We start from the raw sequence: 15,372 nt of genomic DNA, 5'->3' as shown, positions 1-15,372 counted from the left end.
AATAACAATGTAACATTCAATATCCCTATACATGAAATTATCCTAGCGTTGTGCGAGATGACAGAAATCTAAGGCAATCAAGCATACTCTATCAGATAATCCAAGAAATTACACGAGAGCTACAAATTTGGACTAGCCTTGGGAGTGTGTGTGAGAGAGAGAGAGAGAGAGAGAAAGCATGCTTAGGGTGGGTGTCCTAGGGAGGCTAAAAATCATACAATACATATGAATTATGTGTGGTGTGTGTGTGTGTGTGTGTGAGAGAGAGAGAGAGAGAGAGACAGAGACAGAAAGCATGGTTAGGGTGGGCGTGGAAATATGTTAAAATTAAAATTATTGAAATAATAGGGTCTAATATCAAAGTCCATTTTCATTAATTAACACGCCTGCAAATTAACGTGCGCTGTCTATTAAAACAAGAATCGGATCTAAGCCATCATTTCGCCCATTTCTTTGGCAACACTAACAGCTTGCATGCAAAAACTAATCGTTACTGCACTCTATACTCTGTAAAAAAAAATGTGCACTTTGGAACCAGCGATTTCAATCATTGATTAGTGCCTACTTTCAACACCATGAAACATTTGCCATTAATCACAAATAACAAAAGACAAACCCTCAGAATCACAGCAGTGAATGAGGCATCCTTAGCATCATGAAAAGGCCAAGGGAGCATCATCACGGCTCTCTTCGAACACCCTCAACTCGCAGCTTAGGCATCTTAGCATCACAGGGCGTGAAAGAGGTCGATCATCATAGGATATGCGAGATAGAGAAGTAGCAGGCCGCAACCCAAGGAAATGAGTGGCTTTCCCTTCTTTTATAAAAAACCCTGAATCTTGCCAACGAATTATAAAATGCCATGTGTACACTGTATGATAACCCTTACCCTCCCATCATTAAACTTTTCATAAGAGAAAAAAATTTGCCCCAATGCTATGCCCTTCCCTTCGGTAGGCCAAAAAAAGGCACCACCTACATCACGGGAAAAAACTGGAAAAGATGGCGATGGCGATGGAAGAGGGCTACCAGACTGTTTGTCAGGCCTACAGGCTGAGCAAAAATAGCGCAGCCCCCGTCCCTTGTGCCACTACCACTGTAGTGCTTCTCAGTGAGAGAGAGAGAGAGAGAGAGAGAGAGAGAGAGAGAGAGAGAGAGAGAGAGAGAGAGAGAGAGAGAGAGAGAGAGAGAGAGAGAGAGAGAGAGAGAGAGAGAGAGAGAGAGGCTCTGAGCAGAAATAGTGTCGTTCGTTGAGACTGAGAGACGATGTTGAGAAGGCGATTAAGATTTGCATTGGTGTTGCAAACAAATCCTTTAAAACTTCTCTTTTTTTGGGGGGAAGTAAATATACATAATATTAATAAAGGTAAACCTTTACAAAAAGTTCACTTCTCTAAGATATAGCAGATTCATTAGCCAGAGAGGCCCTTGTCCATATCAAGATCTTCCACATTACAATTAAGTAGATTTCATAAGAGATCCCACCTATCTTCTTCCCAAACAAAAGAAGATTGACCCCAACAGATATGATACCCTAACAGCATACAAGCTATCATCATAGCTGCACCCTTTGGGGGGTAACTTCTCCAAAACTTGCCCACCTACCCATACCTTCACCACTGGTCTTGTTCTGAGAGGGGATTCTCTATGAAAGCCACGGAAGTGTAGATGGGGAGTTTCTCCTTTAGGTAACATTTTCTTGTCCTTGGCCCAAACTAGGGCAGCCTTGCTTTCACATCATATCCTGAATATCCCTGCATAATATCAACAGTTAGGAAACCTAGTATGTACAAGCGTGAGCTAATCAACAGATCATTTAATCGTAGCCTACAAAGAGTATTAACTGAAATATATCAGCATCATTCAACTTATGATATATGGATCAACACATATGGATACATTTGTACATTAGCTCAAGGACATCTAGCCCAATGTCCCCCTCTTTTTGAAAAACAGTACTATTCCTAGAAACCCAGATCTCCCACAAATAACAGAACCTAATAATATTAAATAATAAACTTATTACACTCTCAGCATCAACCACCCTTCCTAGAACCCAATCCCCTAAAAATCCATGAACTCCTAGTCTGCTAGATACCCATTTCCCAATTCTACCCCATACTCCCCTAATAGCAGGACATTCCTAGATTGCATGCACATCTTCCAAAGCAATTTTACACTTGGGGTAGCACCCAGAGGTGAAGTTCCTTTATAGAAGCTTGAGTCCTAGAGGTATAGCCAGCATGCAAACCCTCCAAAAGAAGACTTGGGATTTCATTGGGATACTTGCCTCCCGCATATTTTTCCACCTCTTCCTCCAAATTCTAGCATTCTAGTTTACCTTCCAAACTCTATTGTAATATTTTGCATTTACTTCACTCTTTCTTAATTCCTTCCAAGTATAGGACCTTAGCTGTCCCTTTATCCAACTTGACTCGATTGAACCACATCCAGTCCTTTATCTAGTAGGAATCATCAAAAGCTGTGGACACCCATTCTTTCTTAACTTCTACCATCATTTGTCCTACCAACTGCCTCTCCCTTGGTACTAATCCAAATTCTGTCACCAGTTGATCCAGCTCCTTCCATCCTGCCAGTGACCAGTCCCCCAACAATCAGTCAGTCTTCTCATACCTTTGTTATTCAATTTTTTGGCTAGAGTAATGTCAAGACATACCAGAGGGGGTTAAATTTATGGGACCACCAAATCCCCAAGTTGAAAAAAGAGTTGCCTGTAGCTGTGGGCCAGCCATCCCAGCACATCAAATTCAGCACTTCCTTCCATTTCCTACATAAAAAGTTGCTGAGGGGAGAGCATGCAATTTTAAAGGGAGCAAAAGAAAGCAACTTGTTTCTCTAGTTAAGTCCAAGCCATCTACCTTTTTGAAGGACATGTGAATCTTCCACCATTTCTTTAAGCATTCTGGTCCATATCTCTTCCTAATGTAGGCATTTGGGAAGAAGCAGAGCTATTCTGGCTAGAGCATGAGTAGGAAGATGCAAGATACCCATATCACCTTCAGTCTTTGGCATACTCAGCTTATCCTAGACTAGCCAAGATGCCACTCTCCTGCTACTACTGTTTCTCCACAGAAAGTCTCTTATAGGATTTATAAATTTTTTCCACTGGCCTTTGCCAAAGTTGATTACAAAGCATAGAAACATGATATAAGCATTTAGCATAGTATTGCATATGGTTGGCCTATCATGAAATGGAACCCTTACCCCTTTCCATTTCTTCAATTTCTGGATGAATCTTTTGTAAGGCCCAATTAGTTATTTGCTTATTTGTCACCTCCACCCCAAAAGAAACTCCCAAATGTCTAATGATTTGGCCTCTTTTGATCACCTCACATCCCCATCTTTCGAAGTCAAAGCCATTGTCCTTAGTCATGCTGATTATTTTGGATTACTGAATGTTGCATTTAGAGCCATAGCCATAAGCAAATTTCTATATAATGAATAAGTCCTGTCTCACATTATCATTATCTGCCCTCAAGAACAACAGTGAGTCATTAGCAAAGCATTGGATTACCAACTGTTCACCACTTCTCAACATTAGTCTAGACATCCTCCCTTTTTCACTAGCATCTTCAAGGGCCACAATAAGAGGGTGGGAGGCAATAACAAAAAGCAAAGGGGTTAGAGGGCATTCCCTGACTTACTGTTCTCTTGATCTCAAACCTCCTACAAGTCTACCATTTAAGAGCAGTCTAGAGTGTCCCCCAAGAGTGAGTGTGTAGATGAAGGAGGCTATCGTAAAGCCAAAGCCCAATTTTTCCATTACCCTTGCCACAAAGGACCAATCAATCCTATCATATGCTTTCTCCAAGTACAGCTAAAGCATAATGCACTTCTAATCAATCCTTTGAGCCACATCTCTCCCTATTCATTGCAGCAAATATGTTATCATAAATGGACCTACCCTTAATGAATCCATATTGTTTTCTAGACACTACCTCTTGTAGAACATGGGAGATCCTCAAGGCAATAACTTTGGCTAGGATTTTGTAGATAACAGTTAACAAAGTTATGGATCTCCAATGATTAAATTTGCTGCATGATGCAGATTGCTTAGAGATGAGCTTCACCACTCCCTCCTTTAGATCCTTATCCAAGAAACCAAAATTAAATGCCTCTATGCAATGTTCCATACCAATTCCTTTAAGGAAGGCCAAAAGGAGATGAATAATTCCATAGAGAGCCCATCCCAACTAGGGGACTTTTCCTTTCCCAGCTTAAGGAGGGCTGTCCAATATTCATCTAGTTCGACCTCCTCCAGCCACCTAGCCTTTTGAATCATCCTCTTTCAAAATTAAGGTAGTACTCGAGAATTCCACCCATTTCTTTTGCAACCTAGTCGATCTCCCCCAACTCCTGTCCATTCTCATCAATGATTTGTCCCATTAGTTCCCTATTACCTTTTTCTTCTACTAATTTGAATAGATGTCTATCAGGTTTCTTCCTAGAATTCAAAGTTCTCCATCTGACTCGCAAGACCTATATTAGCAAGCTTCTCGTCTTTTTTTTTAAGGCATACTTGGCATTTAGTATAAAGGTTAATCTCTTCCTCAATTAGTTTGCCAACTTGTCTTTTCCTTTGGAGGACTTCTAATTGATCACTCCATCTTTTCCTATCCTTCTTTCTCTCATTAGCTCTCAATTTTCCCACCCCTTTAATAATGCCCTGCATGTCATTGGCAAATGATCCTTCCATGTTTCTTCTCCCTCTTAATCTGCCAATGGCCTCTTCAGTATGGGCAATGAATAGATCATCCTTGTGAGAAATAAATTATTGACCCTCAATTTATTGGTGGGAAATTGCTTCAATTTATCCTCCTCCTAGTTCTTCACATGCCATTCCCACTTCAAGGGCATGTGATCAAAGAGGGCATAAGAGCTACCGATTTCCAGCTTCAAGGTGTGAGGAACCCAAGCTGCTTATACTGGCTAAAAAAGACCCTGTCAATTCTGGAAGAAGAGCCATAGTATTGCAAGCTAAAATAGGTGTGGCCAGGGTTAGCTCCCTAGTCCCCCAAACTCTACCTATCAGCAAGACCCATTTTACCATTTCTTTTTTTCCTAACCCATCAAAATAGTACTCCCCCCACATCTATCTAAGTTCTTTTCAACCATGTTAAAGTCTCCTATCAAGATGCAAGGACCTTAAATATTCACGTTAGATACCCAATCCCACAGACCAATCCTCTCTTTATAGTTATGGGCCCCATAGATATTCACCACCTAAACTCTCTCTCCCCCAATCTAGATCTCCACTATAAGGGCCCTACCATTTGGATAGTTAGCCACTAAGCAAGGTTTAGGGTTTTTCTTAATATAGTGGTCATCACACCACTATATCCCCCCCCCAACCCCCCCATATAACACAACCCAATCCTTAAATATATCTCCGCCTTCAAACAAAAAATGTTGTGTTCTTGAATAGTCAAAATGGAAAGCTCCAATTCTTTAACTAGATGTCAAAAAGCTGCATTCTTCTTCTTGTCTTTAATACCCTTCACATTCTAAGTACAGCCTCTAAGCTCCTCCTTGTCATTCATGTCAGGGTAGTTTCTGGAACCATTCTACCTCCTCATTAACTCCTTCATCTGGGTCTCCTTTTAGGATGTTTTTCCAGGCTATTTCTACAATTGAATCTTTCTATAGAAGATGTCTCACTATCATCCTAGGGGGTTGAAAGGGTTCGAATAAATTAGTGGGTTGAGATCGCTCTAGGACTTATTATGTCCCCTTTCTTTAGTTGCAGGTTTATTTTGAGTCATCCTAGCCTCCTCCTTTAGCCTTATCATCCGGAACTTTGGTCCAACCTCCTTTAGCTTGTCCACTTCCATGAGCATCCAATATACCTTTCCCTTTTTCTTCCTTCCTCGAGTTCTCGTTAGTCTCAACCTTATCTATTTTGATGTCCCCTCATGAGTCAACTACCTCCCTCTCCTCTCTACCGGCTTTAACTTAAGATCCATTACCACATAATCTAGCTATGTGGCCAAAGCCCCGTACCTAAAAGCATGCCCCTGGAAATGAACCAAACTTTAGAGCTAACTCTGTCTTTCCCAGTTCACCCAGCACAACTTCCATCGATTTTGGGGTTTCAATCCAAGTATTCCAAGTTATACACACATAATTTTCTTGATGACTAGAGTCTTCCTCTTTCAGAATGTATAACGGATAAGTTAGATCTCCAAGTACTGGCTGGTGCTAGGGTGGTGGACGACCAACTAGCTCAACCCAAATCGAGCATGATTCCTTTAAGATCTTGTTAACATCAAAAGAGAGGGGGTACTACATGGACCATCTTTTGGCCCATAAAGAGAGGGGCTCTTACAAATAAGTAAGAGACAGCCTATCCCTTGATGAAAAGTACATTAAAGAAACCCTTTCCTATACAAAATATGTGACACCACCTTTTCATGAAAGATGTCTTCTTGCAGCCATTTTCCAAGTTCTATTTTAGATGGTAGCCCACCTGGACAGAACACTATCACGTTGCATATTGAGAAAAGATTTATCTGCCTTATTAGATCAGCATGGATTCTTGCACATACCTTGGACCTTTCGACTGTGTTGATGGGTGCTTAAAGCTTAATCTAGCAGCCGTTCCAATCTAAATGCATTCTCTTCGCATCCTTGGCATCATCTTCAGTGCAGTGGGACCATTTAATTACCTCAGAGTTGTCTTTCTCCCAATCTCCCAAGTTGCACACTTCCTCGACCCTCCCCATGCGCCCAAGTCTCATCCATTTCTTTAGGCATAGGCGTGTACATGCACAAACATACACCACCCACTTGTCCGACGTACACCACCCACTTGTCCGACGTACACCACCATGTAGTAGACACGAGTGAAATAGCTACACCACTCCCCCACTCTCTCTCTCCTTTGGGTGCACTTCTCTATCTCTAGGGGGAAGTCCACTCTATTTCTGGTGTAGTGGGCAAGGTGCTTCATGTCCCACCTACTACTGAGAGAATGAAGGGCCCAGTGCAAGAAGGGCATGCATGTTGTGGGACATGTGAAATGAGACACCATAGGACATACCCCCGAAGGCATCCAATTCTCAGTGGTGGTGGTGGGTCAGGTTTGGCACCTTTCCGGATGCTTGCCTACAAGTGTAAGGAAACCAGACACTTTGCCAAAAAATGCCCTTATAAGATCAAGAGCAGCTCCCCCAATGCCTCCCAAGGGGTTAGAAAGTCTAAACCCAGCTTTGCTCCATCCAAAGAATGCAAAAAGGGAACCCTGGAAGAACCCCCCTGCAAGGAAGGTAGCACCAACATGGAATCGGAAATGTCTCGCAAAAGGGAGCGCTTGTTGAATCGGATGGCTCTTTGTTTTCATCATCTGAAGGTAAGATTTCAACCCTTAAAACCCCTCACCCATCTAAAGAAAACTCCTAGATTGGAGGCTAGGGAATGAGTAAGAACTCCCTTAAAAAGGAAGCCAAAGCTTGCGCGGTGGAAACCTCTAATCGATACTCAGTCCTTGAAGCCTTGATATAGAGGTTTCCAAAGCTTGCGCCTTGGAAATCTCTAATCAATACTCAATATTTGAAGCCCTTGACATAGGAGAGCCCCCTATAGGAGGGGGAACTCTGCAACAAAAATTTTGTTGTGAAGACATTCACCCCAAGGTATGTAAAATAGTCTCATGGAATGTAAGGGTTCTATGCTCACATGCTAAGAAAAGAGACTGCATCAATCTATGGAACAAGTATGACTTAGACTTTATATGCCTTCATGAACTTACAATTGGGGAAGACATGTACATCCATCTTGGCAGCAAGGGTGGAACTTCTGGCTACATTAGCACTCCTTGTGAAAGAGGTGGCAGCAACACGACTATCTTTGGTAGGGATAAATGAAAGTTGTAGCATGAGCACCAACATTGTGAAGGCGCCTATGTGATAGTAGAGGTAAGCTATGATAAAGCCAATTAGGTTTTATGTAGTGTATATTCTCCTAATGCTCCATGAATAGAGCTAAGTTTTGGTTTGAAATTGGTCCCCATAGGAGAGAGAATTTTCTCCATAGCACCATGTAAAATAAAACAATTAGACATTGCATGGTCAGATGTTGTGGCAAGAAGCCCTCAAGAATTGCAAGTGGCCTCCCCACAAAGAGCCTTAAGAGGTGATACATCTCCTAGTGAAAGCATTTGGTGGTCACATGCTCAAACAATTGGTGTTTATGACATGAACGAAGCTTGAAAACTTCATAAATAAGGCAATAGAAGATAACACATTTGGAACGATCAAAATTAGAGGTGGACAATATCTAGAGAAATCTTCAATACATTCAACTTAAGCATAGAGGAATGCACCTTTCTCATAAGAACTAGAAACACGTTTTTTGATGATTGGCCTACCTTAGGTAAGTTCTCTAGTATAAGTGGACAAATATATGAGTCAACCCATTAAAAATAAAAGAGTGGAGGCTTAAGGGGTAGGAAGACAAGAGAGGAAGTGGAATCAAAAGCTCCCTCGTAAATTCGAATTTTAGAGATACATTTTTGTCTAGAAATCCACCCCTTTGGTAAAGTTTATTTTACTGATGTGTGGGGCTCCTCCAATCCAAGCTCTTGATAAGAAACCACCTAGGAAAATGGATAGAAGTCAAATTGAGTGACAAGCACTTATAATGGACCATTTCCTCTTTGGCTTGCACAATCCAAGGCTTCATGATAGTGTACCTTTTATGCAAGAATTTAAAGATGTCTTCCACCTCTTCAAGAAGTGCTACATGATCACCCTCTCTCGAGTAATTAAAAAATGGCTCAGCATAATCAAGAGTGAAAAATGGCTCAGCACAATCGAGAGTCAAGAGACATCTTCAATTAGAAACAAGCATTATTGGGTGACACTAGGATATTAAATCTGGCACTAGTTTGAGGTCTAGCCATTAATAAATCAGAGAAATTTCTATTGGTAAAATTTGGGAATCTATAAGGGTGTGATTTTTGCTCAGAAATCTCAAACACATTGTGAAAATCCGATTCTACTTGAAGTTACTCAACACACCCTTGAAGAGCTTACCAAATATGCCTTTAGAGACAATGCTTTAGCTAAAGCCATGAGGGAATTGTTGTTGGTAAAACATGGGAATCCATAAGAGTCTAATTTTTTGTTTAAAAAATCTCAAGCACATTGTGAAAAGCTAATTAAACTTGAGGTTACTAAACACACCCTTGAAGAGTTTACCAAACATGCCTTCAGAGATAATCCTTCAACTAAAGCCATGCGGGAACTCTTCACTAGAGTTGCCACTTGAGAGCAGTCTTTTAAATCTTACCAAAGCTAATTCAAGTTGAGGTTACTCAACACACCCTTGAAGAGCTTACCAAACATGCCTTCACATGCAAGGCATAACTAAAGCCAAGTAGGACCTCTTAGTTAGAGCTCCCACTAGAAAGTACTCTTAAACAAAGTAAAGTGAGTCCTTTGTGATGTAATATATACTTTCTACATAAATATCAAATTGAACATTACTTAGTAGCAATTAAAACCATTTCTCATGTTTTTTCATTTTGTTTTTTTGCGAGGAATTGTCTATTAGTACTACTGAAAAAGATTATAGTCAATGATATTTAGAATTTAAGCAACGTGTTCACACCATCAGAGGGTTCCAAGTCTTTATCCTCGAAAGGGCAAGTGTGAACAGATCAACACGCTTTAATTGATGTACCATCCAGCTTATCCACCCGAGCACCTACTATTATGTGCATCCTAGATGATATAGAGGATCACTCAGATCCAAGCCTACCTCATGGCCAAGTCTGAGTTTATTTTCCTTGTATCCCCTAACAGGGCGTTCTTCCAATAAAATGTGTCATGTGTGAGTGCCAACTTTTCAAAACACAGCTCCAAAATAGGTGATAAGTTGTACATCCTTTGTAGTTTTACATAAGGGGCAATAGGGGGCACATTTGTCCCCTTGTTGAGCCTATCCTTTATGCAAAATAGTCCTCCATAGCAAAAGATTAAGGGATGGAATCTTTCTTGAGGTCCAAACATCCTTATTCCTTTGTTGCTAAACCCTTAGAGGGTCCTGGGTGTTCCATTTGGTGGTAGCCTTTTCAATCCAAGTAGGATTGTTCCTATCTCTAGATCAACTCACTAGCCTTAAGCCTTCATAAGGGGTTTCTTGATCTGCTTATCTAGTTGTGAAACCTTTTCAACAGACTTATCATTGGGGACGTTGGCCCCACCAAATGGGAATACTCTATAAGATATGCTTTACATAAGTTTTTTCTCTAACATTGACTCTTCCAATTTGCTTTCCTATTGTCCCAAAGGTCTGACCATCTACAGATGCCTTTTGGTTGAGTTTCCTAGTAATTCAAGGCCTCTATTTGGCAAGGAGTATCTTAAGCTCCTCTATAGCCCTAGTCCACCATATCGATTTAGCAAGCGAAGTGTCTTCTTGCATGGCCCTCTGCACCGCCCAGTATAGCTCCTTCTATACCTCTTTCCAACAGTCCATAATGCCTTGGATAAAGGGGGATCCTTGGATGCAGCACAAGGGGCTACTGCTGCAGAGTAAGTCGATCTCTCCATGAGAGTCCTTCCCAGTTCCCAAGCAATCCTTTTGACTGAATAGAGGTCTTTCATGATGTGGCACCAAGGTTGATTGTTATCTATGGACATCAGTAGCTTGTCCACCACTAGGCCCTTTGCTTTAGTGATGGGCTGACAATCCATTGCTTGGGTGAGGCCCACATAAACATTCGAAAGAGTTTCTCTACCCTGTCCCAAGCCACTTGACTAAACACATAGATGGAGGCAGCAAAAACCATGGAGGAGGAGAGCACATGCTTTATTACCATGAGCTTCCTTATCATGGTAAGTTGTGTAGAGTTTGAGTAAGTCAACTTAGCCTACACCTTCTCAAAGAATCTATTAAACCTTTGCTTAGTTGTGAGCTCATCTCCAATGGGGCAACTGAGTGACTTGATGACCCTTCCATGCTCAACCTATTTGAACTTGTACTTGGTTGTCTAAGGCCCAAGGTTAGTTCAATGTGCCTCAACTTTAGCCATACTCTTAAACTAATCTATTAAACTCACATAATTCCTTGACCACCTACAAGGAGTTAACATTGTTTTCAGTGGATTCCAGAATATTGTTGTTTATCATCTGTAAAAAATGGAGTGAGCATTTGTTTGGAGGTGCTAGGGAGTCTGAGGCCTTTGACAAGGCCCCTCTCCTAGTAGTACCTCACAGTTGATAACAAAGGCTCAATAATCTATGCAATTTGAAAGAACCTGTTAAGTTACCATTTATCAACATAGTGACATTAGCCAGTAAAGATTGCACCATGCTATCTCATTGATATGTGCAATTTGAAAGAACTCACCCCCGCTGAGTTACCACTTACATGTATATTAGCCAACAAAGATTGCACCATTATCAAGCAAAGATTACACCATTCTACAAAACTTAGGCCCAAATCCCAACTTTTGAATGGCAGCTAGCATGAATTCCCACCTTACCCTTATTAAGATATCAAGCTAAACTAGTGCTATGGCAAACATTGATGACCCACTTGGGTGATAGCTTCAACACTTATGCCATTGGCTTGGTTAGTGAGATTATGGTTTATATGCCACCAACAGTGGTGGCAGGCTATGTGACAACCACCTTGTTGTACTAGAGTTATGGCATAGTTATAGCACCCTCATATAGTCGAGCTCACACTAGAGTGACCATTATATATTGTTGTAGGAGAGTACTTTCCCTTTATGTATGTACTCTTACCTTTAATTTATATGGTTGTAGAGAAGAGAAGAAGATAGAAGAAAATTCGGCCATCCATCTCTCTCTTGCGTCTTGCACTCATGTGTGTGTGTGTGTGTGTGTGTGTGTGTGTGTGTGTGTGTGTGTGTGTGTGTTTTTGCTTGCAAGGAACTCAAGATCTCTCTCTCTCTCTTGCGTCTTGCACTCGTGTGTGTTTGCTTGCAAGGAACTTATCTCCCTCTCTCTCTCTGTCTCCCCCCCCTGCATTCTCTTTAGGGTATCAGATCTTTGGTTCATGTGAGACCTAAGAAGGCAAGCAAAAGGCAAGAATAAGCAAGCAAGGAAGCGGTACATGGGTAAGAGCATCAACATCTTTTCCCCTTCTTGGTTTAGGTACAACACCTCGGTAGCTTTGAGAGCTACACATCTCTGATTAAGGAGCTATCTTTGCAAGCTTAGAGGTGCCTATGTGGTATGAATTACTTTGTACTCACACTTTATGACGAATCATGTTTCAGATGCGTTTCGGTCTCCGTTTTATCACTATAAGGTATTATTGGCATTTTCGAGAAGTTTAGGAGGAGAATTGTCTCTGGTCGAAATCTAGTTATTGCAGTGCAGCTGTGCATTTTGGGAGTCCAGACTGTGTTTGCACATGTATTGTTGATATTGGATGTATGTACATGTACTCTGGTCAGATCTGGTGACATATAGTAACAAAAGATAATGATGTGTTACAGGTTACATACATAAATTATCTATTTTGTATGTTTTTGATTGTTTCAAGAAAACATGTAATGGACTCAATCATATTATTAGTGAGAAGCTGGACAAGAACAACTTTCATGCCTGGAAGTTTATAATTACCAATTTCCTCATGGGTAAGGATTTTGTGACTACGTCAAAGAAGACAATGAGGAGCCTCCAAAGTTTTATAAAGAGAATACCACTCCAGCAGATATAAAGGCATGGAATCAGGGTACTAGGAAAGTCATGTTTTGGCTATCGATCAGTGTCAAACACAATGATAGGACACATATAGAATTCCAACACTCCATCAGTTGCATAGCAGAACCTAGTGCAGATGTTCCAAACTGACACAAAGGTAAGGAAATTACAGCTAAAATAAGAGCTGCATACAGTGGAAAAGAAAAGTATATCTATTAATAAGTGCGCTTTAAATATCAAGGATATTGTTGAATCCCTCGGGTCTATCAATGTATCGGTGGAAGATGATGATTTAGTGAGTGTCTATTTGAATGTGCTTAAAGAGTACAAGGCATTCAAGATCTCCATTGCAGTCAAAGAGAATATTCTCAACTTTTGGGACTTGGTGTCTATGTTGATCATAGAAGAAAAGTCTCTAGGTAAGGACTCTTCTTCACAAAGCAAGAACACATTAGAATATAAATTCTACTCTAATTCAAGTAGAGGCAGAGGTCATTGGTTGAGGCAAAGGTGGTGGTCGACAAGGAAACCATAATTCTAGACAATAACAGTCCAATGATTTACAGATCAGCAACAATTATACACAGGTGGAAGATACCAATCTAGAGGCAGGGGAAGCCAAAGAGGCCAATTGGTTGGCAAAGAAATTAGAGTGCAAATAGCATAGAGTGCTTTTATTGTGGCAAACTAGGGTACATGGCAAAGGACTGCTATAAAAAGTAGAATGACATTAAAATGGAAAGTTGTAGAGCAAGGCAACCTAAGTAAACATGGTGGTGATGACAAAAGTGAGCAGTTGTTTGTTGATGTAGCACATGCTCAATTCCACTAACAGGAGATGTGTCAAGATCTCAAGATATATAGTATGTGGATTCTGCACCTCTAACCACATGACCAGTCATGGTGAGTGTTTTAGAGATATGTAGAGAATGGAAAAACCAAGTTATGTAGAAATAAGTGATGATACTACGCATCCCATTGCACATGTTGGTAAGCGCCATTGTCTATGCAAGATGGCAAAATGAAGTACTTGGCAGCTATACTTCATGATCCAAATATTATAAAAAACCTAGTTTTTGTTAGAAAGATAGTTGAGCATAGTCTACAAGTGAGGTTTAACCCTCAAGGATGTTTTGTGAAAGACTTCAAAAATCAGTGTTGCTTGGTTGCAAAGGGTAACAAAGATGGTAGGATGTTTACTTTGGATGTGAACATGCCTGAGGTAAAGGCATCCATGTTTGTGCATAGAACATGTGTCATTGCTACAGATATTGACATATGGCACAAGCGCAGTGGTCATGTGAATATAGAGTGGGTTAAAGTCTATACAGGGCCAAAATATTATTGCAGACTTACCAAAGTTTAAGGTTAATGGCATGTATAAAGTATGTGAAGCATGCCGACTTGGTAAAGTAGGCCAAGCATGCTTTCCCACAAAAAAAGAATGTCAGTGCAAGGCCATTAGATGTTATACATTCAGATGTATGGGGACTGACCAAGACTACAACAATTGCAAGTTATAAGTATTATGTTACATTCATTGATGAGACCACACTAGGAAAGTGTGGGTCTAGTTCATGAATGAGAAAAGTGAGGCATTTGCTCACTTTCAGAGATTTAAAGCCTTGGTCAAGAAGGAAAAAGGCATGCAAATAAAATGTCTGAGATCAAATGGTGAGACATTTGCTCACTTTCAGAGATTTAAAGCCTTGGTCAAGAAGGAAAAAGTCATGCAAATAAAATGCCTGAGATCAGATATCTGGTGGGGGAGAATATTTTTCCAATGAGTTCAGCTATTTCTTAAGAAAGCAGGGAATTAAGAGATAGTTTACATGTAGGTACACTTCACAAAACAGAACGGTGTTGCAGAAAGAAAAAATAGGCACAGTGCAGAAGTGACACGTGCCTTGATGGTGGATGAAAAGAATATGCCACATTATTTTTGGGAAAAAGCAATAGCAACCTTTATGTACATTATAAACAAGACACCCACTGTAATTGTTCATGGTATGATGCTTGAACAGAAGTTTACAGGCATAAGACGGGATGTGTCTCGCTTGAAAGTGTTTGGGTGTATTACATATGTGCATGTTCTTGATGAAGTAAGAACAAAGTTGGATCCAATGGTAGAGAAATACATCTTTTTTGGTTATGCTATGGAGTAAAAAGGTTATAAATCTTATAACCCTACCACTCGTGAGATGCGAGTAAGCAGAGATGTCTTTGACCAGATGAGTAGCTAGTATGCACTAACATGATAAAGGCAACAAGAGATGTGGATGTAAGAAGTGTTGATATTACACCACATGTAAAGCAGCCATCACAAGTGCTTAGTGGACCTGTAGAGTCCTCTAGTGGATCCAATGTTAGTCCATGGTTAGACAAGTTGAAGACAGATGTAGATACACATATATCACACAAAGGGAAGGAAAAGGTAGATCAACCTTTTATGCTCGATCTGTCAACAGGTCACTCATATGTGGATGATGATTCTAGCGGCTCTTAGCAAAGCCTTGATGAGGAGCTTGGCATTCTGTCTGTAGTTACTCCTGGTGTAAGAAGAACCAAGGCTGTTTTGAGGACACTTGGAAGTGTCCAGGTGTATGCAAGCCTATGAGGGTTAGGTACCCTATTGACAGGTTGAGATATGATGGATTTACATAGTTAAAGC

The sequence above is a fragment of the Cibotium barometz genome, chromosome 47 (genome assembly GCF_041138505.1).
Source record: "Cibotium barometz isolate CiBa-2024 chromosome 47, ASM4113850v1, whole genome shotgun sequence".
NCBI lineage: Eukaryota > Viridiplantae > Streptophyta > Polypodiopsida > Cyatheales > Cibotiaceae > Cibotium > Cibotium barometz.
Note: the sequence above shows the minus strand (reverse complement) of the source record.